The following is a 24,971-nucleotide window of genomic DNA, read 5'->3' on the forward strand; positions in this document are numbered from 1 at the left end:
ATTATGAGATATTCCGAGAATTTTATGATTCCGAAAACTTTAGAAGCTTCAGGGAATTATAAATATATATCAGAAAATTTACCGGAACATTTGATGAATTAAGATAAATTAATTATTGATTCAAATTAAGAAAACTTTTAGCAGGGAAAATGAGTGATTTAATGCAAAGTTCCGTGAGCGTTTATAAACTTTATAAAACTTAAGGAAAATTGTAGAACTCAAAGGCAATTAAATCAATTCCAGTAAAATGGTGGGTTCTTTTAAAAAAATACTAAGGCAGGGCAGTCTAGAAAATTTTAAGGAAATTGAGAAATATTTTATTAGTTTTAAAAACATCAGGAAACTCTAGACTATTGACGAAGTTATGTTAAGTTAAACTGCAGACAAATCTTGAGAACTTCAGTGGAAATCATAGAAATATATTAATTATTTCGTTGAGGAGCGGAAGTCTAAAGAAGTTTCTGAAATTTAAGAATAACTTCAAAAATTTCACAGAAGTACAGAGATCTTCAGAAACATTTCGAGAACTTCATAAAAGTCTATGGATCCTAAGGGAAGATCCGAGAACTTTTATGGATATTTCGCGAGCATCTCAAATAAGTTTAGTAAAGCTCCAAAAACAAAGGGAATTTCAGGGGAGTTCAGTTCCATTAGTTTCACTAAAAAATCGGGAAATTTCAAGAAGTTCCCAGCTTTTCAGAGAATTTTAGAGATGTTAAGAAAATTATTGAGGTTCAATTAAATTCATGGTAGTATAACAAGCTTCATGAGAACTGCAAACACTTAAGAGAAGTTTCGAGAACTTGGAGAAAGATATTGATCTCGCTAATAAAGCTCTAAACAAAAAAAAAAACTTCAAGAAAGGACGGATATCATCAGAGGAAAAATATTCCAGAGCAGGGAAATTACATAACTTTTAAAAAAGTTTCGAGAAATTCAGTGAGTTGTTAACACTTTAGAGAAGATTCATGATCGTTAGGAAAATTGTGGAAACTTTAGGAAGTCTGAAAAAGTTTAGAGAAGGTAAAAGAAATGATAAGAAATATTGTGAGCATCAGGTTAGTTTCTCAAACTACAAAAGAAATTCAAGGCAGTTTAATTAAATTCTGGAATATTTTGGGAACTTAGCCTTAAAATTTTGCAAGGAATTTTACTCCAGATTCTTGAAAATTTCTTGAAGTATTATAACTTTTCAGTTCAGAATTTATAAATTTATTTTCTCCTATTTGTTACTGAAGATTAATCCATTCTGAATCTATAAAGTTCAATAAATGAATGAAAATAATTAGAAATATTAAATGTTTTTATTTTAAAATGCATTCTTATAAGAAAATTATTAAATTTCCTGAGGTATTTTCAGGAAAAATAAGATTCCCTGCGAATTCTCGGTTTTCAATGTTTTCCAGGTAGTAGCAGCTTGGAGGTTTAGTCATAAAATTTCAATTGAATCTTTCGCTTTAAAGGTTCCTATCGTTCTGGAAAGAAAATAGGACAGTTATGAAAACTAACACACGTAAAGATAAACTGAATTTAAGTAAATTTAATAAGTGTTAGTTGAAAGCCACTTGTCTGTCATAAATCTGCAACATAAAGATTTGTGATGCCAGGTGAGGATTTCTGAAGTTGTTTTGCCATGACTAGAATAAGTAAGTTTCCAATAGTTGAGTCAACTTGTTTGGACCCTAATATGGATATTAAAGGAACTGACTTTCTAATTTTAAAAATTGAATCTTAATTGGAGGATTTATACAATAGCCGCCCAATTAAAAAAATATATAATAATAATGAATTGTTCATTTAAGCGTTCAATTAAATAATCATTTATTTTGTAACTAATGTTTTACTAAATGGAGCAGCAAAAATCTCAAATCTGTTTTTAGCAACGAACCAACCAGAAAATCAGATTTATGGAGTGCTATCATTTACGATCTATTTACAAAGTGTTTATGAGAATCTAATTGCATAATTATTAGAATTAGACATTTATTTGCTATGCTTCCCTTAGGTCACGTTTTAGTCACTTTTTTACAACTATAAGTCACTATTTGGTCACTTATTTCTTCAACATGGTCACTAAAAACACTATTTGTGTCAGCATTGATCGCTATCACCCCTGGGCTTATTGTATGTTAAAGTAACCTCGGAATGGATGTGAATTACCAGACATTCTAAAATGGGTTACTAAATCTGAAGTAGAGCTATCGCTTTCTAACTCTAACTCGGACTAAACTTGCTTTAACTTATTACATCAAGGATTGTTTAAGCAAATTTCTTCCACCACTGCTGACCAGTGGGGGTTAGATTGAATACATATACACACACACACACACACACAAGCCGAAGTCCCCTCCTTCCCCCACTATTCATACTATTTTCACCTCAAGAAATCATTATGAATTGTGAGTAAAACTGTAGTCGCATAATTACCTAGGCAGTAGATTCTCATTTCACAACCGGTTCACAATCTGAAAGAAACAAGAGAAAAATATCCGATTAAATACTACTGTCAAGTTCAACATTCGCAACATTTCCAACACACAGCGCGTAACTTCGTTTCAACAAACAAATATTTAAACTCAACTGCAAGTGTCAGCGGATAATGAGTTCAAACTACAGCCAAGAAAATCTTTCCCGAGTGGAAACATTTTCCAACCCGTTTCCGTGCAGCAGCTTTCCCCGCGCACTCATAACGCCGGGCCAACAAAAGCAAGATAGCGAAAACTTCCGCAAAATTATCACCCGCCGTAGCGTTGCAGTCGTAGCCGTAGCTAGGTAGGAGGCGCAGTTCGGTTCTGTTTTTTTTTTATCACGAACATAAACGGGACAGCAGGCAAACATAAGGCCCCATAAAACGGAATCCCGGAAACGGCATTATTCCGGTCCGGTGAAATAAAACGACAAAACTATCATGTATCACTTCACAGCAGTCAGTGGTGGCCTTTTTCCACGGGAATAAAAAAAAAAGAACCCCAAGAACAGGAACAGGAATCGGGAAGAACACAGACACGACACCCGGACTGCTGCATGCCGCAGAGCTGAGGACAGATTTTTAATTTAATTTCCAAAATTAAATCCTACTTTCGCGATGGCGATGATGATGACGATGCGCACAGAGGAGTAATTAGAGCAAAAACTTGGTCAAAATTCAAATACTTGAAAAAGTTGATCGTGTGGTCGCTCTGTGAGTTTAAATATAAACAGTTCGTAATGACTACAAACCTCCATTTGGAGACTGTGTGTTTTTCACCATTTTGGAACATGTTTGGAAAATTTCACTATTTCACTCAACATCAATTGATACCTATAATATTGATGCCATAATATCACTCAAAACAACATTTACCCATTTTGGCCAGGTTTTTGACCTACTTGCTCCACTGTGTGACGGAGGCGAAAATGAAACGAGATCGAAGACAGACCGAGAGCAAACAGTTGAAAGAGTTGAGATTGTTAGTAGTTTTTCTTTAAACGTGCCGCAGCGAATTCGGAGTAGAATGGTATAGAAAATTTTGGAATTTCTATCTAAATCTAATTTTGCCGTCTGTATTTAAGATCAATTTACACTTTTCCCACTGGAAAATATCTCCGCACAAGTGGCTCGCAAGAAGAAGAAAAAAACAGTAGAAACCGAGGCTCTCTTCGAGGACCTCTAGAATGTGATGCTCGAGAAGGCAGGGCGTAGCGCTAAACTTTTCCCCCTGAGGCTTCCCTCAACTGGTTGTTTTTATGAATGAAACAACGTTTTCATAACTTAATTATAGTTATTTGGGGAAAAATTTTCATTCGTTGCGGGACTTTTTCCCCCGACGATCTTCTTCTATTCGTTATGAAGGCTGTCTTCTTGTTCGTCAGCTGGGAACTTGGTACGTTTTGCGATGGTTGGTTGGCTGGTTGAAAGAAAGCACCATGAAAATTGAACCAAGCTTGGCTTTTCGTGTGAGTTTTCTTAATTTTAAAAGTTTTTCGCGGTTTAACGAGGAAAGTGATAAGGTTTACGAGTTATCCACAGTGGATGACTTCCTTTTTGGGAATAAAGTTGGGGCTGTATTCGGGCTCATCAATGAGTCATAAACCGGTACAATTCAAAGTAACCAGTGTAAATTTCTGATAGTCTATGAGTACGTATGTGACATATACCATATAGGGTCATATTGACGGTCATGACAATTAGGAAACATGGAATGTTTCAAATGCTGTTTAACAACTCAATTCATTCAAGTGTGTTGTTACGTCGAACGTGAAATTTATGATTTTCAGAGTTGGGTGGAAATGCTATAAATATTAATCTTTAGTGCGATAATTTATTAGCTAGAGAAAGTTCTGAAGAGAATAGATTGATAGTTCCGCTAGAGTACGACAGTATGAACATTGAACAGAAGTTTAAATTGAGCGAAAAGTCATTGATGCTACAATACTAATCAAATACGCACTCCGTTGCATAGCTCACATGATTAGAGAGGGGAATTGAAATGTTTCCTCAAATTGTAGCATTTTTTTTAATTGAAAAATTTCAAAGGCTCCATTTTGGAAACACAGCCAACTCTCCATAACTCGATATATAAGGGACTCGAGTTATATAATTTAAAAAAAAATCGTGATTATGTTTAAGGCTAATCCCAAATTATTCCATCATATGAAGACATTTCATGTCTAATGAAGACTTTTGAAGTCATATGAAGACACTTGGAGATTAAAGTACAATGAAGTAGATGTTTGCTCCATATCTAAACATCTTCTAAAAATCGTTATTATGAGCAAGGCGGTAATCAGGTTTCAAAATAGAGGGGACAAAATCTCGAATGAAGAGATCAAATAAATTTCAAATGTATAGAAATCTGCTTCGAATGGATTCGGATTCATAGTATCCGAGTCTCGAATAAAAGGTCTGAAATTTAAAATGTGTGCCAATTTCAAAATCTCAGAAGCCTGAGACATGTGATTTATTTTAAATTAGTCCATTTTGTTAGTATTCCTGTAAAACTTCGAAAGAATTATTCATTAAATTGCTCAGGAATTCCTCAAAATATGCTTCATAACGCTCTTGGAATTTCACTTTTATTTTCTATGAAATACTCAAAGGGATTGCATTGGAATACTTCATGGAATTCCTTTCAGGCTTTCCTGAGAATTACCTTGGAAATCTCCTCAGAGTTCCTTAGAATTACACCTTAGGGGATTTTAATTAACTACGTAGACAGACAAAGGGGGAGGGGGGGGGGTTGACAATTATACACGACCCATACAAATTTTAAAAATTGTGTATGGACAATTGTCTACGCAGGGGGAGGGGGAGGGTCAAGAATATAAAATAATTGTCCATGCAGTTAATGAGCAACCCCTTGAAATAAATCTGGATTTATCCTCAGAACTTCCATAGAATTTTTCTAATAAATCTCATTAAATTATAGCCAGAACTTCCTTGGAATTCTCTTCGGAATTATTTGAAAAGTCTTGCTAAAATTCACCTGTAAAATTCCTCGCAATTTGTTAGGGAAACTAGGATACATAATTGTGTGCATCACTGTAGATCTTGGAATCCAGGAGAAATGAATGACCACGATCGTCTGCCTGTATGCAGATCACACTCTACCTACCTACACGAGAGATAGGCTCGATAGGCTATCAGTGATGTGCTCTCGCAGCACCACTTGTAAATAGAGATAGGATAGTTAGCTCCCGACCGCCGACGGTATCGGTATCGATTTAGTTCGATTGCGTTGTTTAAATACAGTCCACTTGTTTAGAATAATAAATGCGTTTAGTGGTGCGTAGAATAAACTTGTTAGTTAGTGATCGTATCACACCGGTGTTACACAGTTGTTAAAGTGCATAATCCGAACTAGCTATTCGCGAACGTAGTGCAAAACGAGGTATTACCCAACACAATTCCTAGCCAATATTCCACGGCATTAATTAAGTTTTCTCCTCTTTTTTCGTGGAATAATGCTTCGTTCATCCGTTGAATTTCTCTTCAGCATTCAATTGGTATCATCTGAGAATCCCCTTGAAATTATTCTCACATCAGCTTAGTAATTATGTTTAACACTTAGGTATTATACTTAGAACAAAATTGAAGCTCTTCTCATTTGAATTCTTCTCAGAACTTCCTTGGAAACCTCCTGTGTATTTACCAGGAATATGAATCAAGAGGTCCTCAGAATTATCTTGGAAGCATTCCATACATTTTGCTTGAAGTTCTCCTCAAAACTAAAATGGTATTCCAGAGTTAGAATAGTCATTAGAATTCCATTTAAGTTCGCTTCAAAATTCCAGAATCATTAATATTTTACACAAGCCCATGAGCCTTGTAAATTTTCTAAGATCAATTATATTAATAGGGGGAATGACTCTAATGTTGGCCTATGGATCTAAAATTGGGTCCATCGCTAAGAATCTGCTATTTATCAATTTTATCTAGACGAACCCGTCATTGGGACGGTACTAATGCATATTTTTGGTCGCTATTGAAAATTTAGTCGATTGCTGAATTTTTGTGTGGGCCCAAGTTATTTAGGACGACATTACATCCATTTCCCCTATTTTTTTTTTCAAATCTGGGATCTTGGAAAACATTTCAAGATCCGAAATCTGAATCTTCGTTTCAAAATCTTGAAAATATAATCAAGCTTGGATTATTCTTTTTCTAAGTTCCAGGAATTGAAAATTTTCCTCAGCCCGATAAAATTATCTCTATTCAGAATCTGAGAAATCTAACTCATGAATTTGAAATTTGCATTAAATCTCATAGTCTTGAAGATTATTCAATCAATCAAAACATACAAATTTGTCACGGATTAATTCAATTAATTCAATTTCAAACTATATTCCTTTTTTAAGTAAAATTGATGTTTATGGCACGCATTTATCCCAGTAGCGTTCACAGACTTCGAACAATTTCAATGAAAGTCTCTGGACTTTGGAGATCGCGAACATAAAAAGATGAAAATTCTAGTAGGTACCTAAAGTTATAAAATGTTTCAAAAGCTTCCAAAATGTATGAACATTCTGAAAATGTATGAAGCTACTGTAGTAGGGGTTGCATTCTCCCTGTAACCCTCTGTTCTCATTTTATGATTATGGAAAATTACTGTCTCCTCTGACTTAACGCCAACCATGTGTAAATATCAAGGAGCTGGGTGTTCTGGTGGTGACCGTTTTTGCTTACTGAGCAGAAGATCATGGGTTCATTCCCTCCTTCGTCATGTAGAGTGGTTAGGGTCACAATGCAATCAAACGATCACATCACTTCTCATGGTGAGCCCTTATCTACTACCTTTCCGAGGTGTTCATGCTCCCTAGTGGTCTCATACTAACAATATTTCTCTTCCCAGATGATCGTAAGGACGTGGCCAAGGCCGCTATTGATCTGAAAAATGCTGATTCATATGAATTTATTGCCTACTCCAAGCCCCATTAATTTAGTTAATTCTCGACTACTTTTTCAATCAGCTGTTGTAAACAATGCATTTGATCGTAACTGGTAGCTCGCCAACGCATGCTAACACTACCATCAGTTTTATAAGCTCCGCCACTTGCGCCTTTTAAGTGTGTGATTTTGTATTTATTTCTAGAAATGAAAAGTGCAAGTTGATATGAAGGTGTTGAAAGTTCTATCAAGTTACATTGTGCCTTTAAGCTTGCGCTTCTACTGTTTGTCAAAACCTCTTTATGACGAACTGACTGTTGCAGGAGAATGTGTTGTTCCTACCCAGTGATCGACTAAAAACTCAGAGTGGTACAAAAAACATTGGTGCTACTCTAAAATGAGGGAGCGCGTCCTTTACATTTGGAAGGAGAAAGAGACTAAAGAGAGAGATTTCATATTTAGGAGAGAGTAGTTGGACAGCTCAGGTGCTACTTGCGCATAACACAATCGAGTAGTGCACGGTGTTATGACGGGAATAGCACTTTTCAATCAGGAGAGACGTGGCTTAGAAATTTACATGAAAGACTGCATATTTGAGGCTGGGTGCATAATATTCTGACACTCATATAATATATGTTGCAGTGACTGTATGGTATTAAAAAGCGTAGAAAAATGCAAATTTTGATACTTCTCCTAAAGAGATTTTTTTTTCAGATCGATGTGTAATTTTCTTCACAAGGGGGTTGGCGCTGGTCGACATTTCGGCGAAAAATCTAAGCCAACCCGACCCTAACCTGACTTCTATCAAACCGCAAACCAATTTTGATCCGACATACACCCAACATTGACCCGAGATCAACCCGACATTGAAATGAAAGTGAGTAACTCAATTGACAGTGACGATGAGGTTCGAATGAGAAAGAGGCTCTTCAAATGATGGGCACGAGAGAATTTTTTTCACAAAATCAATTGAAAAGTTGTATTGGTTCATCTTCAATCAAATGATATGAAAATTAACTGCACTGATGCTAGCTTTCCTACAACGCTACAGTTATAGCACAGACAAACAGACGTAACTCTTCATTGTGTATCTTCGTTCACGCATTTAACGGTTGATTTGAATATTATCAGTTCCGCGAACTACTCGCCGCAGCGCTGGCATCGGATCACTTTGACGTTTCTATACATTCTATAGAACTTTTATGCAATATTGTTTGCGAGTTAGCGAGCAAGCTTGTTTTCCGCGAGAAGCCTGAAAGATGTCGCTACTGAGGTCCTATGTTTTGAGATACTATGTTTTCAAGAAAAACTTTTTCAAAGAGTTACGTCTGTTTGTCTGTGGTTATAGAGAAAGTACACTGTCGGAGAAACAAAACGAGAGAGAGTAAGAGACTTAACACCGTTGGAGCGGCAGCTCTCCAACACAAGAAGAATGAAATGTGCTGCACGATTTAAAATGCTCTTTCACGTCTATTTGTAAATGAAAGTGCAGTCTCGCAGCCGCGTGTGTTTTATTTACTCGCAAAAAATTCAGTAGAATCCGATCAGTTCTATCGATTTTTACCGCACTCAGGTCGGTGAGTTTAGTGAGTCGGCGATCATCTCTTTTTGCCAGTGGTGGCAGGGGGAATACCCCTCACCATCCCTCTCCAACGGGAGAGTTTGGTAAAGAGAGATGATCAACCGATTTGTACCTTCCTAAAAAGTTGTCCTCTCTCGCTTTCTACTCTCTCTCTCTATACAATTTTCACACTGCCGTGCTCTAACGGAACTATCAACCAAGCTATCAACTCTCTACTTTCATTTCCTCATTTATTGAATACAAATTGCCACTCTAGCATCTTCAACTATATTAATGATATTCGTCATTAAACAGTATTTTGAATTTCTTTATAACTAGTTTTGCTGCTTAAAGTATGACAAGTTCATTCCTGCGAGAGTACAAGATTTTGTTTATGAAATACAAGAATAGATAAAATAAGGATCAAGCTGCATTAGCCTTGAAAAATGTAGAGTAATAATATGAGCTAGAACCCAAACGAATCCTTCAGTAGTTTGTCCTGACTAACATAACGAGACATACAACAACTACACACCAAGAAAAGTGCATGACCAAAAAAATATGTAGTTATTTTGGAGTTTCTTATTTTCATACACTACCGATCATAAGTTTAAGGATACCCCAAAAAACCATGCATATATGTTTTGTTCAATGTTCTCTAATTTTACGTTCTATTTTCGATTTCCAAAGGTTATTTGACTGGTATGAATGGTATAGCATAAGTGCTCTACTACTACTACTACTACTTTTATTTCAAAATTTGGCCAACCCAATTCTGAGAAAATCAGTCACGATTCTTCAGAGTAAATTTTCAAAAAAATTGTAACTTTGGGTGAACTTTTAGCACACAAAATTTGAAAATTTAATTGAACAATTTGCTTTCAAGTGATCTAAAGAGAACAAAAATTGGACGTAACATGACAGAGATATGAACATAACAAATTTGTCATGTTTTTTTGGGGGTGTCCTTAAACTTATCGGGAGTGTATATGCAACCCTCCATGCTGTTCTCCCTAAATCCATAATTATGCTTCTTAGAAAATTTACCTTCGGTATATTTGACGTACATACCAGGCAACACAAAAGATCAGATGAAGCCCCATTTTATGAACCACAACCAAATCAAAGCACCAATTTAAGTGCCCTCCACTGAAGTCGCCTCAAACCCCTCGCCAACTCCAACTGGGACCCCACGATTTGTTTTTTTTTTACGATAATAAAACTTTGGCAAATTGTATTACCCAATGTTGCTAATAGCTTGATAGACCTGTCCGCCTACGTAAATCGGCGAAAAAATAACATCAAGGCAAACAACCAAGAGCAAACTTCTTTCCCCCTCCCTCCTCCTCCTCCTCTTCAGGAAGTGGACTTACGCGCATTGGTGCAGAAATAATTTGAACAAGTGTTTGCATATTTGTTTAGTTTGCTTCTTTTACCCTGAACTGAAAAAAGTTCCACCAAGATGAACGAAGTGTGCTGCTGCTTGACGATCCATCAATAAAATTTATTGCCTTCGGAAAAGTTTCCACGGTGGTAATCATTTTGATCCACTCCGGGTCTTTTTTCGCTTCTGCTGCTCGCTGCACGGTGTGTACAGTGGATGAAGCTGTCAAATTGGGGGCTCCAAATAGCAGTGGAAGAAGCAGAAGTGGCTTTATTGGGATCGTACTAACACACACACTCTCACATAAAGGAACATGGGTGCAAAGGCGATAAATTGCTCGGGAAGCAGAATCAATCTTCAGGATGTCGAGTGATTTGTGCGAGCAGTGTTGGGATAAAACTGCGGAAATCATATTATCGCTTCCCGTGTTTGGAGGTTGAAGTCGTCCTGTTCGGAGCGGAAGAATGACGGGATTGATGAATTTGTTTTTATTGCAGAACTGCACCAGGCCTATTAACGGCTATATATCATCCGGTAACTGCATAGTAAAGGATTACAAATATGAACAATAGCTTTGTTTAATTATCTTCCCATTCATAATGCTAGCCCTAGTGACTGGCTAGCATTATTCCAACTATTCACTCGACATACCGCTCAAATATTCGCGAACCTGCTCAAATATGCCACCAGTAATTGGAAGCACAATCGAGTTACTCCCTCCGAGGCCAATGCAAATTGGTTCAATCCAAATCAATCAAATGACGCCCACCACCCGCGTGCGACGTGTTTTGTGAGTTTGCGATTGCATTTGATTAAATTGAAGGAAGATGATGATGATGATGATGAGGACACACCAAAAAAATCATTCAGATAACTAGCAGTAGATTGGCGTGGCAAACCCATCCCACCCACACCCGTCGAAAGTCCCGGTCGAATCTTCAAAAAGTGGTTGCCTATTCTGAACCAGGGCTGAAAAAAATCACTAAAATTCATCAAAGTTCACTATGGATGAAAAATTCATTTCATAGTGAATGCTGGTGATTTTTTCATGATTTTTTCAACCCTGTTCTGAACACTGTTTGTGATCTGACACTCCCGAAAAAAAAAAATATATTGAATTCGTGTCATGCGATCGAACAAGGCGAACATGACTAAAATTTTTAAATTGGATCCATTCGGGCGCAAAACAACAGATTTTTTTCTGGGTGCTTTCTGAATATTTTGACTCCTACACTCCTACACGACTTTCCGGGCAGGATGCAATGCACATATTTTGGAACATTGCACAGTGGGCCAGGAATGATATCAAATTAAAAAAAAATAGTAATTATAACGCTCTGGGACTGCATCCAATTTTGTGAATAAAAATAGTTCATGTTTAGGCCGCAAATATGGCGCAGCGAGACAACTTTTATTATTTCGCAAGATAGAGGTTTGCTGTAGACCAAAAAGTTTTGTGAAAAGATGAACAACACATAAAAGCTGCACATCTTCAAACAACTGCGATAAACGAAATTTTATAAAATTTGCTTGAAATCAGTCGTTCAAAAGAATACTTTTATCATTTTTCCTCGACAGGTACTGATCAGTCACATCTTTTCCAGATCAAATTTTTAGAGCACTGAACAATATATACCTATATCACATGAATTTAAAAAAAAATACACGCTTTCCTATAATAAGTTTTCAAAAGCATCCGCAAGTGACTGCAAAATATCATAAATTTTTCAAAATGCTCATCAAATAGACTTCAATTCTTCAAAATGTATCAAAGATATATTGAGATGAATTGGATATATTTGGATTATTTTTAAATATATCTCAATATACCTCTGAGATATATTGAAGAATTAAAGTCTGTTTGATTTATATTTTGGATAACTGGTGACATTTTGCGTTCACTTGCGCATTTTTCAGGAAAATCATTCATAAAGTTATGTATTTTTTTAAATTTAATGTGATATAATACTTAATAATACAATACTAAAACGTGAATTTTAGGCAAATTTAATAATACTTCGTATATCAAGGGGTAATCAACTCTGCACATTGTGCCGAAACACATCGTGGCACACGACGACAAGTATGACACAAAATATAATATAAAATGGCATCACTGTTTTGTGTTGACATTTTTCCAATGGTTGCTAAGGTTTACTTCTTTGTTTACTTCAAAGTAAGGGGTGTAGGGAATAGGACAGATTAGGTGGATTGATCAGAAAATAAATTGAATTGAAATAAATCGTTTGCTTCAGTGTAATCTAAACTACAACAGTAGAATCATAACGGTTCAGTTCCTTTCTCTGCTGTACGACAGTATCGATACATAGCGCTTATTCGTTGGTCTGCGTGTGAGAATGCCTTTTGGATGTGAGTGAGAAAATCAGACGTGATGGCATCAGAGATGCCAGATCTACGGAAATCTCCGTAGATCTACGGATTTTACAATTTTTTGCGGAAATACGGATCCGTAGGTAAAATCTACGGAATTCGGTACAGTTTCTACGGATTTTTTCTTCAGTGTACGTTTCCCTTCAGAATCGAATTTTACAATCTGATTCTGAAGGCAAAGAAGCATAAAATAATATAAACCCTACAACTTGTCAACCGTTTTCTTGCTCACTAGAGTTCTCTACCTCCGTTAGTATTAGTGAGAAGTTTCACTAATACATGCATTTTACTGGTTGAAAATAAAAAAACAATCCGCTGTCAGTCGAACACTTTGACAGCTGATTTCGTGGTTGAAAATAATAAACAAACCGATTTACAGGGCTGCGCTAGCTAGGTTGTATAAGTGAGATGTTGCGTCGAGAAGTCACTTATCCGCTTTTTGAGTAAACAAACGTCAGACTGTGCGTGAAACATGGCGGCCTTCGTACTATCTCTTCACTCCGTCGAAAGTTCTCATAATATACCAGCCCAGTGGCAGGCGCGTAGGCAGCATGTTATACCGTGACAGCGGGCCCAAAACAGCAAAATAAATTATTTGAGCCCGGGACATGCTGCCTACTGTCAAACGCTGCTGTTGATATAGGCCTTGTCACTGGCCTGTAATATACAGTCAATCTTTGCATGAAGAGAAACATTTTCGACGGTGCCGTGTGAAGGCGAATAAAAGTCATGTCGAGACCAGTCTTGTAAGCGGTCACCGTAGTCGACACATTTTCTGTGATAATCGACTGCCTTTGCTTCCGACACTTGCAAAACAAGCTTTCAAATTACAGTACCAAACTAAAATGTCATACGACACTGTCGCCGAAGACCATCACGGATGTAAGTATTTTAGTTTTTCTCATAATAAGAGCTGCTGATGTTTTGCTTGTGCAAGCAACGATGTCATAGTAATAACCTTTTTTGATCAGAAATGGTTTAATTTACACCAAATTGAGGAATTAGAACGAAATCGTATATGTCATAGAATAGTCATTTGATAATTTTCTTTTTGCTCGAATGTTGTTCTACCGTTTGCGTTATGTAAGAGAGACGACGCTCTCTTCCCCGTCAGCTCGATGATGATCAGGCCTTCAACGTGTTCATCAAAAAGCATGTAATCCATAAGTCGTCGTACTTGTCCGGCTTTATAAAGGAAACTACGATTAAAGCGTGGCTTTCTTATTAGAGTACGACAGCACTGTACCACCGCTACGGGATCACAATTGATCAGATCGCCATAGATGGTCTTGAAACCCCCCTGTAGTGGATCCTCAAATTGAGCTGGAAACCATTGCCGTGGATAATGAGACAGAATCGCTGCTTGGGCAACAGGAAACGCTCCTTTAGAATGAGAACACATGCCTGGAGATCGCTCGCGCGCAAAACAGGGTTCCTCTGTCTTTAATTTATGACGAGCACGGCGAAAAGATAGCTTTTCCTGCCATTTGTTTCGGCCATCTACGGAAATTCAAGCCAGTGGTTCGGGTGACATATTTCATGATGGCATCCAGTGAAACTCGTCGTCAAGACAGGCGTGTGGCCAAACCACATTTGTTGTGTATGACAATGAAAGTTCTCCGGCTTAGAGTTTCCGAAGGCTTGCAATGTACTTTTAAATGCACGGCAACCGCAAACATTACACGTGGACCTTAAGGACCGCCTTATTCATGGAGCAGTGCATTTAGCGAAATCTATCCGTCCTCAAATCAATACCGAATTCAGTACAGTATTGGCAACAAAGGAAGAGAAATTTGTTCACCATGATACGACAATTGGGAAAGCCTACGATCTTCATCACACTCAGTGCAAGTGAGATGAAGTGGCCCCATTTGTTGAATCTCCTACATCGATTGTCAGAAGGACACAATGGCAATGACTTAATAGATCCTATCCAGGAATTGACTGCACTACAAAGAGCAACTCTGATGAATGATGATCCAGTCACGTGCTGCGTGTAATTCAACAAGCTGGTTGACACGATTGAATTTCAGCACCGTGGAAGTCCTCACGCGCACATCTTGCTATGGCTGAACAAGGATCCCCGGGAAGCAATCAGTAAAAGTATGCCAAAAACTACAGGTGCAACAGTATCATGCTATTCATGCCAGTACTACTATCGGCCCTTTTCAGGGCCACCAAGATTTCCCAAAAGAGCTAAATTTCTGAACATGTCCCAACTTAAATTCATATCAAAAGCTTCTTTTCAGGACAATCATATTCATACTAAAGAGTATAAACAGAGAGAACCCCACTCAAATTCCTATTCCTACACAAAACACAAGTTCTGCTGCAGTTAACAAATAACATTTTTTATATAGAGACTACGTAGTCCGACGTCACCATTCGTACAACCCCAGAGGGCTACCTCTAGTATTTTTTTTTCAAAAGTTCTTTCATCGATTTATCATTTAACGTAAAGTATCACATTAGAGCTAAAAAAATAACAGCTTCGACAAAAAAAAAATCCGTAGAAATCCGTAGATTTTAATAAGTCTACGGAATTGCATAGAAAAAAAATCTGGCATCTCTGGATGGCATGGCTGTTCCAACCGTAGAGATGCAATACAATACGAGTATGTATTAGTGATCGTTCATCTTTCAGCACGAACCAGATGACCGGCTTATGAGATGCGTGCAAGTTGGTGAGAGTGTAGAACCGATCCGCTGTCGAGCTGATCGTTGCATTGTATGATCTGAGAGACAGTGATGCCACATATACAGATTTATCTGTAATCATACAGATTTTTTTTAATATTTTGATACAGATATCTGTATATACAGATTACAGATTTTTGAAAAATATACAGATTTTTCAGATTTTTCAAATAAAGGGAATATATTTTGTATTGTTTTTTTTTTATATTTATTGATTCCGGTAATAAATCGTTTCTTCCTTTTGAGCAGCTTGAATTCAATCTGAGCATCAAACCGAGGGGGGCGACTCTATCTACGATGCAGGAAATATTGTGTTTTGCTGTGGCTAGCTGCGCGTACGCTGAGTAGATAGAAATTAGATTTATCACGATTTTGAAGATTTCCTGCAAAAAAATGATGCGCGATGCAAGTAGATGCGAGAAATGAAAGAAGATTTTTCGAAGATTTATTCGCTAGTGTGAGATTTATTGAGCATCTAAAATTAAGATTTAGATGCGTCGCCCCCCTCACATCAAACCCAAATAGTATTTTTAACTACATAAATTATTATTGTTTTAGCTTCGAATGGACTTGGAATCTTTCGAATGGACTTCTGATGTACAGATGTTCGTTGGAAGGAATATTAGTTTTCCTTTCTATTTGTTTAATTACCTTTGTCACATGGTGACAGATATGAAGGTTAATGAAATATATTTTTGCCAACCCGGTAAACAAGCCATTTTAGAAAACCCACAACGTGGTTGATTACAGTTTGTGAGTCGAAGAATCAACTGGATATTTTTATATTTAAAAAGCGTAATTACAGAAACAAAGAATATTGTATGCAATTGGACTAAACTTCATGTAAAAGATCTGTGTTATGTCCAATTTCCAGATAAAGGTTTGCGTAATCTGAGACATAAATAAATCAAATTCTAGGGAATTGTGATAGTTACTTCATTAAGAAAATGTTCAGTCGGAAACAGATTTGTCTCTTATAACTGGTACGTAATGTTTCGTGTTTTCAGACAGTAGAAGAGATACAAAATACTTTAAAAAATCAAGATTGTAGGATTTCATGATTTTTAAAATAGACAAATTCTTTAGAAAGCAAACTTTAGTAATTTTGCATGATTCTAAACATTGAACAAACTCCTTCTAAACTATGAATTTGCTCAATAGAGATTTGCGTAAATCCGCACTGAGACCATAATGTAGAAATTATACAGATTTTTTACAGATTTTTGTCAGCCAGATACAGATTAAAAAGATTTTTTTGCGATGAAAATACAGATTGAACTTCGAAAAAATGTGACATCACTGCTGAGAGAATCCATGATACTTATGAGAGAGAGAGAGAGAGAGAGAGAGAGAGAGAGAGAGAGAGAGAGAGAGAGAGAGAGAGAGAGAGAGAGAGAGAGAGAGAGAGAGAGAGAGAGAGAGAGAGAGAGAGAGAGAGAGAGAGAGAGAGAGAGAGAGAGAGAGAGAGAGAGAGAGAGAGAGAGAGAGAGAGAGAGAGAGAGAGAGAGAGAGAGAGAGAGAGAGAGAGAGAGAGAGAGAGAGAGAGAGAGAGAGAGAGAGAGAGAGAGAGAGAGAGAGAGAGAGAGGGAGAGAGAGTATCGAGACACGGCTTCCTTCACAATTTATCCGAAACGAGCAGGAAAACGGGTCAGTTTTTGGACGTACGTAGACGAGAACGGACGTACTTTGCGTTCTCTTTCAGCTCTGAAAGATTCGCTTGCTTGATAAAATGGACGGCGGATACGACAATGGCGCAAATCGCGCTCCCAAAATGTAAGTATAGTGGTCGAAATAAAAAATGGAAAGCTCGATCTATGCTAAATTAGAAATTTTAAACGTGTTTTGATAATAGATGTGATAATATAAAAAAAGAAAAATAGCGCTGGTAGTCAGTGGTAGCTATTGAAAACAAAATGGCGGTGTGTTCTGTTGAAGAGGGGTTAATTTGAATGTGAATAAAGTGAAATTTGGCAATCCATTGCAGTGATTAATAATGATTGGGTCATGTACGGTCTTAAATCTGCACGTTTGAGAGCGCCTAATTTTTGTGCTTGCTTAGAAAAAAGCTTTTGTGCGAAAGACTTGCGAATATAGCGATTGTGTGCGTTGATTTTTGCATGTGCTTCTGATAAATCTGTTTTTTTTAACATTCGTCGGTTTAACGCCTTTCTGAAGGTCTAGTAGAGAAAGATGAAGAATATGAATCGAGTGCGTCTGTTTCTTTGCATGTGCCTCTGCGAAGGTTGGTTATCAGTACGCCAGTATGCGTGCAGGATAAGATCAAAAGAAAAATATAAAAATCAGCTTGCGTGCGTGATTCGAGAGAGCCTGAGGAGGCCCTAAAAACGCTTGTGTGCGTTTTGACTTTTTCAAGTGCTTCTGGGAAAGCTGTATTTTTCATCTAGCTCCCTTAAGAGGGACGTTTTCGATATGTTCATGTGTTTAGCGGCTTTGGGAAGACCCTAGTAGAGCAAGAAGAATACGCTTGTGTGCCTCTGTTTCGTCAACTAATGTGCCTCTGCGAAGGTTGATTTTCAGTATGCCAGTGTGCGTGCAGAATAAGATCTAATGGCAAATATAAAAATACGCTCGTGTGCGTGGTTTGAGAGAGCCTGGGGAGCTAAAAAAAACGCTTGTGTGTGTTTGATTTTTTTTTTTCAAGTGCTTCTGAGAAAGCTGCATTTTTTCGTCTAGCTGCCCAAAGAGGGACGTTTTAAATACGTTCATGTGTTTAGCGCCTTTTGGGAAAGCCCTTGAAGAGAAAAAATAAGACGCTTGATGCGATTTGGTGATTTATTTGATTTGTACTTATATCACAGTTAAAAGAGTATTTGCATTGAAATAATGCCATTCCGTACATGTGGTCTTTTTAGGAAAACCATGCGGCCTACAAAAAAGGAACTGGAAAAGGCTCTGGCAGCCGAGATGAAGCGAAGTTCTAATTTGTCCGTAAAATTGAAACACGTACGAGCCGACAACAAGCAGCTTCGTGAACTCAGGTCGCGATTCAACGAGGACACTGCTGCTATGCCTGGACACTCAACAATGCACGATGATTTTGCGAGCAATCAAAGCAATTCACTGCTAATGACATCCATGAACACACTTTCAGTCGCTTCGCTAAACATACCGGAATGCAAACCGGCAGAGAATGATGATGAAATCGACCGAAAATCATTCGAGACCTGGAAGGGATTACTAGAAGCGTCAATGGATCTGGTTGGCATAACCGACGAAGTCACTAAGATGAACGTACTGAAGGTGAAGGCCGGATTCAAACTGTTGGAAGTTCTTGAGGGCACTCCCCCGCAAACGTCACCGGATGTAGTGAACGAACCTTACTCGAACGCTATGAAACGATTGAAGGAGTTCTTTGGATCTCGCGAGTACAGCCTTATGCAACGACAGAAGTTAAGAGCGATGGTACAGGTACCGGATGAATCCGATACGAAATACGTGAAGCGAGTAATTGCGGCGGCTAAATTGTGTGACTTTGATGGCGACAAGTTAACGGAAAGTGTAGCGGAAGTAGTACAGTTGCACGCATTCAACATTAAGGTGCGAGAAGCTGGTCGTAAGATACTTCGTAAGGGAGGATCGTTGACAGAGTTCGTCGATAAAATTCGCGGGTATGAGTTGGACAAGACAAACGAGGAAATTTTTGCGAAGACGCACCCCCCCACCGTAGAAGCCATTGTAGCAGCTATTACGCATGGGCAGGCAGGAACAAGCTATCATCAGCGTTCACAGTACCAAAGTGGACCGTCTAAAGGATTACGAGGAAGGAACCATAGCTATCCAGGACGAGTAGGAAACTGGCAGAATTTTGGAGGTACTAGCGGTTACCGTCGCCGGAACGACGCAAGAGCTGGCACCGAGGGTGTACCATGCTGGAGATGTACCAGCCGCTTTCATTCTCCAACCAACTGCCATGCAATGGAGAAAGTGTGCCGTAACTGCCAGACCGTTGGTCATATCGAACGTGCCTGTCGTAAGATGCCAACACCGATTGCACCCAAACGCCGGATCAGTGATGAAGGAGAGAGTTCGACCAAGCCCAAGAAAATTGCTATCGTGTCAAAGGAAGAGGACAAAAATGAGGAAACGAGCGATGTAAGTAATTATTCGACATAAACTAAAAGCAGCGATCTGACGGCTAAGCTGCAATTTTTTTCTCTATGTTAATTTTGACTACCTGTTGGAAACTGAACTTGAATAAATAACAGGATTGTTTTGATTATCTTGTTTTAATTGTGAGTTCAAAATTTCCCTAGACTTTAAATTAACACCAGCTGAAAACTGTTGCTCGAGCTGTGGTAGCTAAATTTGCAAGTATGCTGGTGGTAGCTAAATTTATTGATGGTTATTTACAGAGCGTGACACAAGAGTCGGTATCCGTTAATAGATGCTACGATTTGGATAACCAGGAAGGAAGCATTCTCGGTCGTATTGCGAACGTAACCGTGGTTTTTTTAATTGATTCCGGTGCAGAAGTCAATACGGTTGACGAGGATATTTTCAATACACTTATGAGCGACGAGCGTTCCAAGGAGCAACTGTTCAGTGTTTCGAGAGGTACAGACAAACCACTCCATTCGTTTCTGAGTTGTTCGTTTCCGAGGACCGACCTTGTTCTTTCGAAAAAAATTACGTCATAAAAAATGCTAGACCGTTGCTGGGCAAGGATACCGCACTCCGATACAGTGTCTTACAGATTGGGCTGGGCGTACCCGTTGAGAGGACGTTATCTTGCAGTAACTCCTTCAGATGGTTCCCTGGTGAGATTCTTGCTGTAACGACATCTGACGAGTTCCCTAAGTTTAATGTTCCACCGGTGGTATTAATGTATGATGCAAGCAGACCCGCGTCTCGCAACGTTTTCACGAATATCCCCTTGCCATTTCGAGCAGAAGCACAGCGAAGACTGGGAGATCTCTTGGCATCTGGCATAATAGAACATGTTACGGATTCCATGGATAGGTCTTTCTGCTCATCGTTGTTAGTTGTGCCTAAGGGCAAAGACGATATTCGACTCGTGGTGGACCTCAGAGGGCCCAATAAGTGCATCATACGAACGCCTTTCAGAATGCCTACGCTGGAAGAAATTCTTTCTGATCTCCATGGCGCCAAGTGGTTTTCCACTATCGATTTGACCAGTGCCTTCTTCCACGTGGAAGTTGCTGAACAGTCGCGGCATTTGACCAATTTCTTTGCGGGTGACGCTACGTACCGTTTCAAACGATTACCTTTTGGACTCTGCAATGCTCCTGATATATTTCAGGAAATATTGCAGACGAAGGTACTAGCAGGATGCCGAGGTCAGAAGTGCTATCTAGACGATGTTATAGTGCACGGTGCAACAAAAGAGGAACACGACGAAAACCTGAACGCTGTGCTCTGTCGGCTTCACGAACATAATGTGCGGATCAATATGGACAAGTGCGTGATCGGTCTGCAGAAAGTTAAGTTCATAGGGTTTTCAATTTCCAATGAAGGCCTGCGCGTCGAAGATGAGAAATTGAAAGCAATTAAGAACTTCCGTAGACCAGAGACCGTGCATGAAGTAAAGAGTTTTTTGGGGTTTATGAATTTTTCGGAGCGGTTCATTTATATGCGGGCAGACAAAACCAAGCACTTGAGGGAGCTAGCAAAGTCCGACTTGTTTTACTGGTCCCGGGAAGAAGAAGATGAGTTCATGTTTCTAAAGCACGAAGCCCTGAAGTCGATTTCCCGGCTAGGCTATTTTAATTACGAGAACGAGACCGAACTTTACGTGGATGCATCTCCCGTTGGCCTAGGTGCGGTTTTGGTTCAATTTGACCCGGAGGGAGCACCCCGAATTATTTCATGCGCTTCGAAGGCTTTGACGCAGACAGAAAAAAAGTACCCGCAAACCCAGAGAGAAGCACTGGCGATCGTATGGGGAGTGGAACGTTTTGCGTTTTACTTGACAGGAAAATCGTTTGCCATCCGGACTGACTCTGAGGCAAACGAGTTCATTTTCGGTGACGGACACAGAACAAGTAAACGGGCGGTTACTCGGGCTGAGTCGTGGGCCTTAAGGCTACAGGCATTTGATTTCGTCGTAAAGCGTATACCGGGTCATCTAAACGTGGCAGATGTCCTATCGCGTTTGATAGCTCAAACTCGCCAAGACGAACCGTTTGATGAAGATGATGAAAAGCACCTTCTATATACGTTGGATGGCGGACTGATGAGTGTCACTTGGAAGGATATAGAGCAGACCTCGGAAAGTGACACAGAGCTTCTCGCAGTAAAAATGTCCATAGGATCTCGGTGTTGGCCAGACAATCTCCGAAGATATGAGGCCGAATCGAAATCTCTGCGTTTGTTGGGATCAATAATTTTCAAGGATGATAAGATTGTACCTGCTACTGTTCTTCGTACAAAGGTATTGACGACGGCTCATCAAGGCCATATTGGATGCGCGGCGATGAAACGCATTATGAGAGAGTACTTTTGGTGGCCAAATATGAGTAAGGATGTGGAGTTGTTTGTAAAGGGCTGCGCAACATGTCTGGCTATCTCGAGAAAGAATCCACCAGTACCTCTAACGAATCGCTCTTTGCCCGATGGACCATGGCAAGTGCTACAGATTGACTTTTTGTCCGTACCAGGTTGTGGATCAGGGGAATTTTTAGTCGTGGTCGATACCTATTCAAGGTATATCGCTGTCGTGGAGATGAAAAGTACTGATGCAAAGAGTACTAACATGGCACTCAATCGAATCCTTTTGACCTGGGGATTGCCGTTGACCATACAGAGCGACAATGGACCACCATTTCAAAGCAGTGAGTTTATCGAAAGATGGGAAGAAAAGGGCGTGAAGGTCAACAAATCGATCCCTCTGAACCCGCAGTCCAACGGTGCCGTCGAACGTCAAAATCAGGGCATCATTAAAGCCTTGGCTGGTGCCAAACAAGACGGTTGTAACTGGAAGGATTCGCTACAAGCATATGTACATGCACACAACACTATCAAGCCACATGCACGCCTTGGCATTACGCCCTTCGAGTTATTGGTGGGGTGGCGATACCGTGGCTTCTTTCCGAGTTTGTGGGAGTCTAAGCTAACCAAGGAATTGGATAGATCTGATGTGCGAGATCAGGATGCGGTTGCGAAATTGGTGAGTAAGAAATACGCAGACCATCGCCGAGGGGCAAAAGACTCTGACATCGCTGTGGGTGATAAAGTGGTACTTATGATCCCAAAGAAAAATAAGACGGATGCAGTTTTTTCCACTGAACAGTACACAGTACTAACACGTCAAGGAGCAAAGGTTGTCATTCAGAATGAGCAGGGCGTACAATATGCCCGAAATGTCGCCGATGTTAAACGTGCTTTAAACCCGGGCTTGTCGTTGGAAAAGGTGTCAACATCCAGTGCAAAAGACCCCGAAGAAGAAGATTCTGCTCCTCCAGGGGATGAAATACCAGGAAGTAGTGACGAGAGACCCAGAAGAACAATCAGAAAACCAGAGAGACTGAGGAATATGTTTTTGTACCACATTTATCGGTAGAGTAGGAGAGGGGGTGAATGTAGGGAATAGGACAGATTAGGTGGATTGATCAGAAAATAAATTGAATTGAAATAAATCGTTTGCTTCAGTGTAATCTAAACTACAACAGTAGAATCATAACGGTTCAGTTCCTTTCTCTGCTGTACGACAGTATCGATACATAGCGCTTATTCGTTGGTCTGCGTGTGAGAATGCCTTTTGGATGTGAGTGAGAAAATCAGACGTGATGGCATGGCTGTTCCAACCGTAGAGATGCAATACAATACGAGTATGTATTAGTGATCGTTCATCTTTCAGCACGAACCAGATGACCGGCTTATGAGATGCGTGCAAGTTGGTGAGAGTGTAGAACCGATCCGCTGTCGAGCTGATCGTTGCATTGTATGATCTGAGAGAATCCATGATACTTATGAGAGAGAGAGAGAGAGAGAGAGAGAGAGAGAGAGAGAGAGAGAGAGAGAGAGAGGGAGAGAGAGTATCGAGACACGGCTTCCTTCACAATTTATCCGAAACGAGCAGGAAAACGGGTCAGTTTTTGGACGTACGTAGACGAGAACGGACGTACTTTGCGTTCTCTTTCAGCTTTCAGTTCTGAAAGATTCGCTTGCTTGATAAAATGGACGGCGGATACGACAAGGGGGAAAGGGATTATTTTGTCAGTGCCATTTTCCAGCGAAATTGTCCCCAATCATAATAAGAGATTGCATAATTGACGAGACTCTCTTTGTCCTCATGCCTTCTGAGGGTTGAACCTCTACAAAAAGTCCACACAGTTTTTGAGAGATGTCTATAGTTTCAGGGAAGTCCAAACGAACTTGTCAGAGTCATCACGCCCCGCAGAATAGGCCAGAATTAATTAAAATCAAGTATTAACTTGATGGCCATAGGATCCGGACCAAGAGTCAATTGTATGGATAAGAAGCATTAAAGCGATAATGTACGGTGTTATCAACACCCCAGTGCCGAACGATCCTACCATTCTTCAGATGTATCTGCAATCACAGCTGTTTTCCCGCAGAACACCCCGGTTCGATTGATGGTTCACCAATCAGTCAGCCGTACAGCTCATTCTATGGACTGAACTCGGATTCGATTGACTGTGTTGACGCTGTTTCGCAACTGTTCATATCACCGATGGCAGCAGCAACATTAAGAAAGATGCTGCTAACAGAATTGTGAAGGTAACTACCCTTCTCCTTCTCGCGGAGGGGTTAATCTTCGAGGGCCACTTCCTTGAACCAGATGACCGGTAACCAGCTCGTTGAATATTATCTTGGGATTAAGTTTCACGACTTTTTTCCGTCCTTGACTTGAAAATGTGAACACACAATCTCAAAAGTCATAAGTGGAGGGTTGCCAAACTCATGGGTTACTGAGACTGATAGCTTGATTGCCACACTTTGGCACGTTCGGCACATCGGTTGACCTAGCTTTCGGCACAGATAAAGTACTCGGCACAGATTGCGATGTGCAGAGTTGAACATCCCTTGTCGTATATCCCATTTTTTTTAGAGATGTACAGCTTTGCTAAAGACAGCAAACCTCTATCTTGCAAAACAAAAAATTGTATCGCTGCGCCATCTTTGCGGCCAAAATTTGGACTACGTTTAATCACCATATTGTAGTCCTAACTAATTAAAGAAACTTCCCTGAAAATATCAACTCAATTGGATGCAATCCCAGAGCGGTATTATTTTTTTCCTGATAGATCTCATTCCTGACCCACTGTGCATTGAATAGAGCACGGAGCTCTTTGAAAGCGAACGACCCAACCCACTAACCACAACTGACAGCCATTTACTGCGAAACTCAAACTCCACCATGGTTGTGCTGCTGACGTTATTTTATTGTTCTTTCTCTATCTCTGGTCTCTGGTTTTAGTTCTTTGTTTTTTATCTACTTTAAATTACTGCAGCAATAACCAAAGTTGTAGGCACCGTCACCAACTGACTGGCAGTCATCGGTACCACCCAGTGCCTTTGCAGAGTCGGTCGTCGTCGTCAGATCTAACGAAAGTTCTATCCTTAATTTT

At 39.4% G+C, this 24,971-nt stretch overlaps 1 long non-coding RNA gene across 1 annotated transcript in view; it reads right to left on the reverse strand.

The window, feature by feature from the left end:
- The window catches only part of LOC135702393 (uncharacterized), a 146,725-nt gene that overhangs the window by 93,233 nt on the left and 28,521 nt on the right, over positions 1-24,971 (reverse strand). The window contains exon 2 of the long non-coding RNA XR_010517697.1: positions 2,428-2,465. This is a non-coding gene — a long non-coding RNA (uncharacterized LOC135702393). The remainder of the gene's footprint in view (positions 1-2,427; positions 2,466-24,971) is intronic.

The sequence above is a fragment of the Ochlerotatus camptorhynchus genome, unplaced genomic scaffold, assembly GCF_037179485.1.
Source record: "Ochlerotatus camptorhynchus isolate MF236.1 unplaced genomic scaffold, CSIRO-AGI_Acam_v1.1 ptg000192l, whole genome shotgun sequence".
In the NCBI taxonomy this organism is placed as follows: domain Eukaryota; kingdom Metazoa; phylum Arthropoda; class Insecta; order Diptera; family Culicidae; genus Ochlerotatus; species Ochlerotatus camptorhynchus.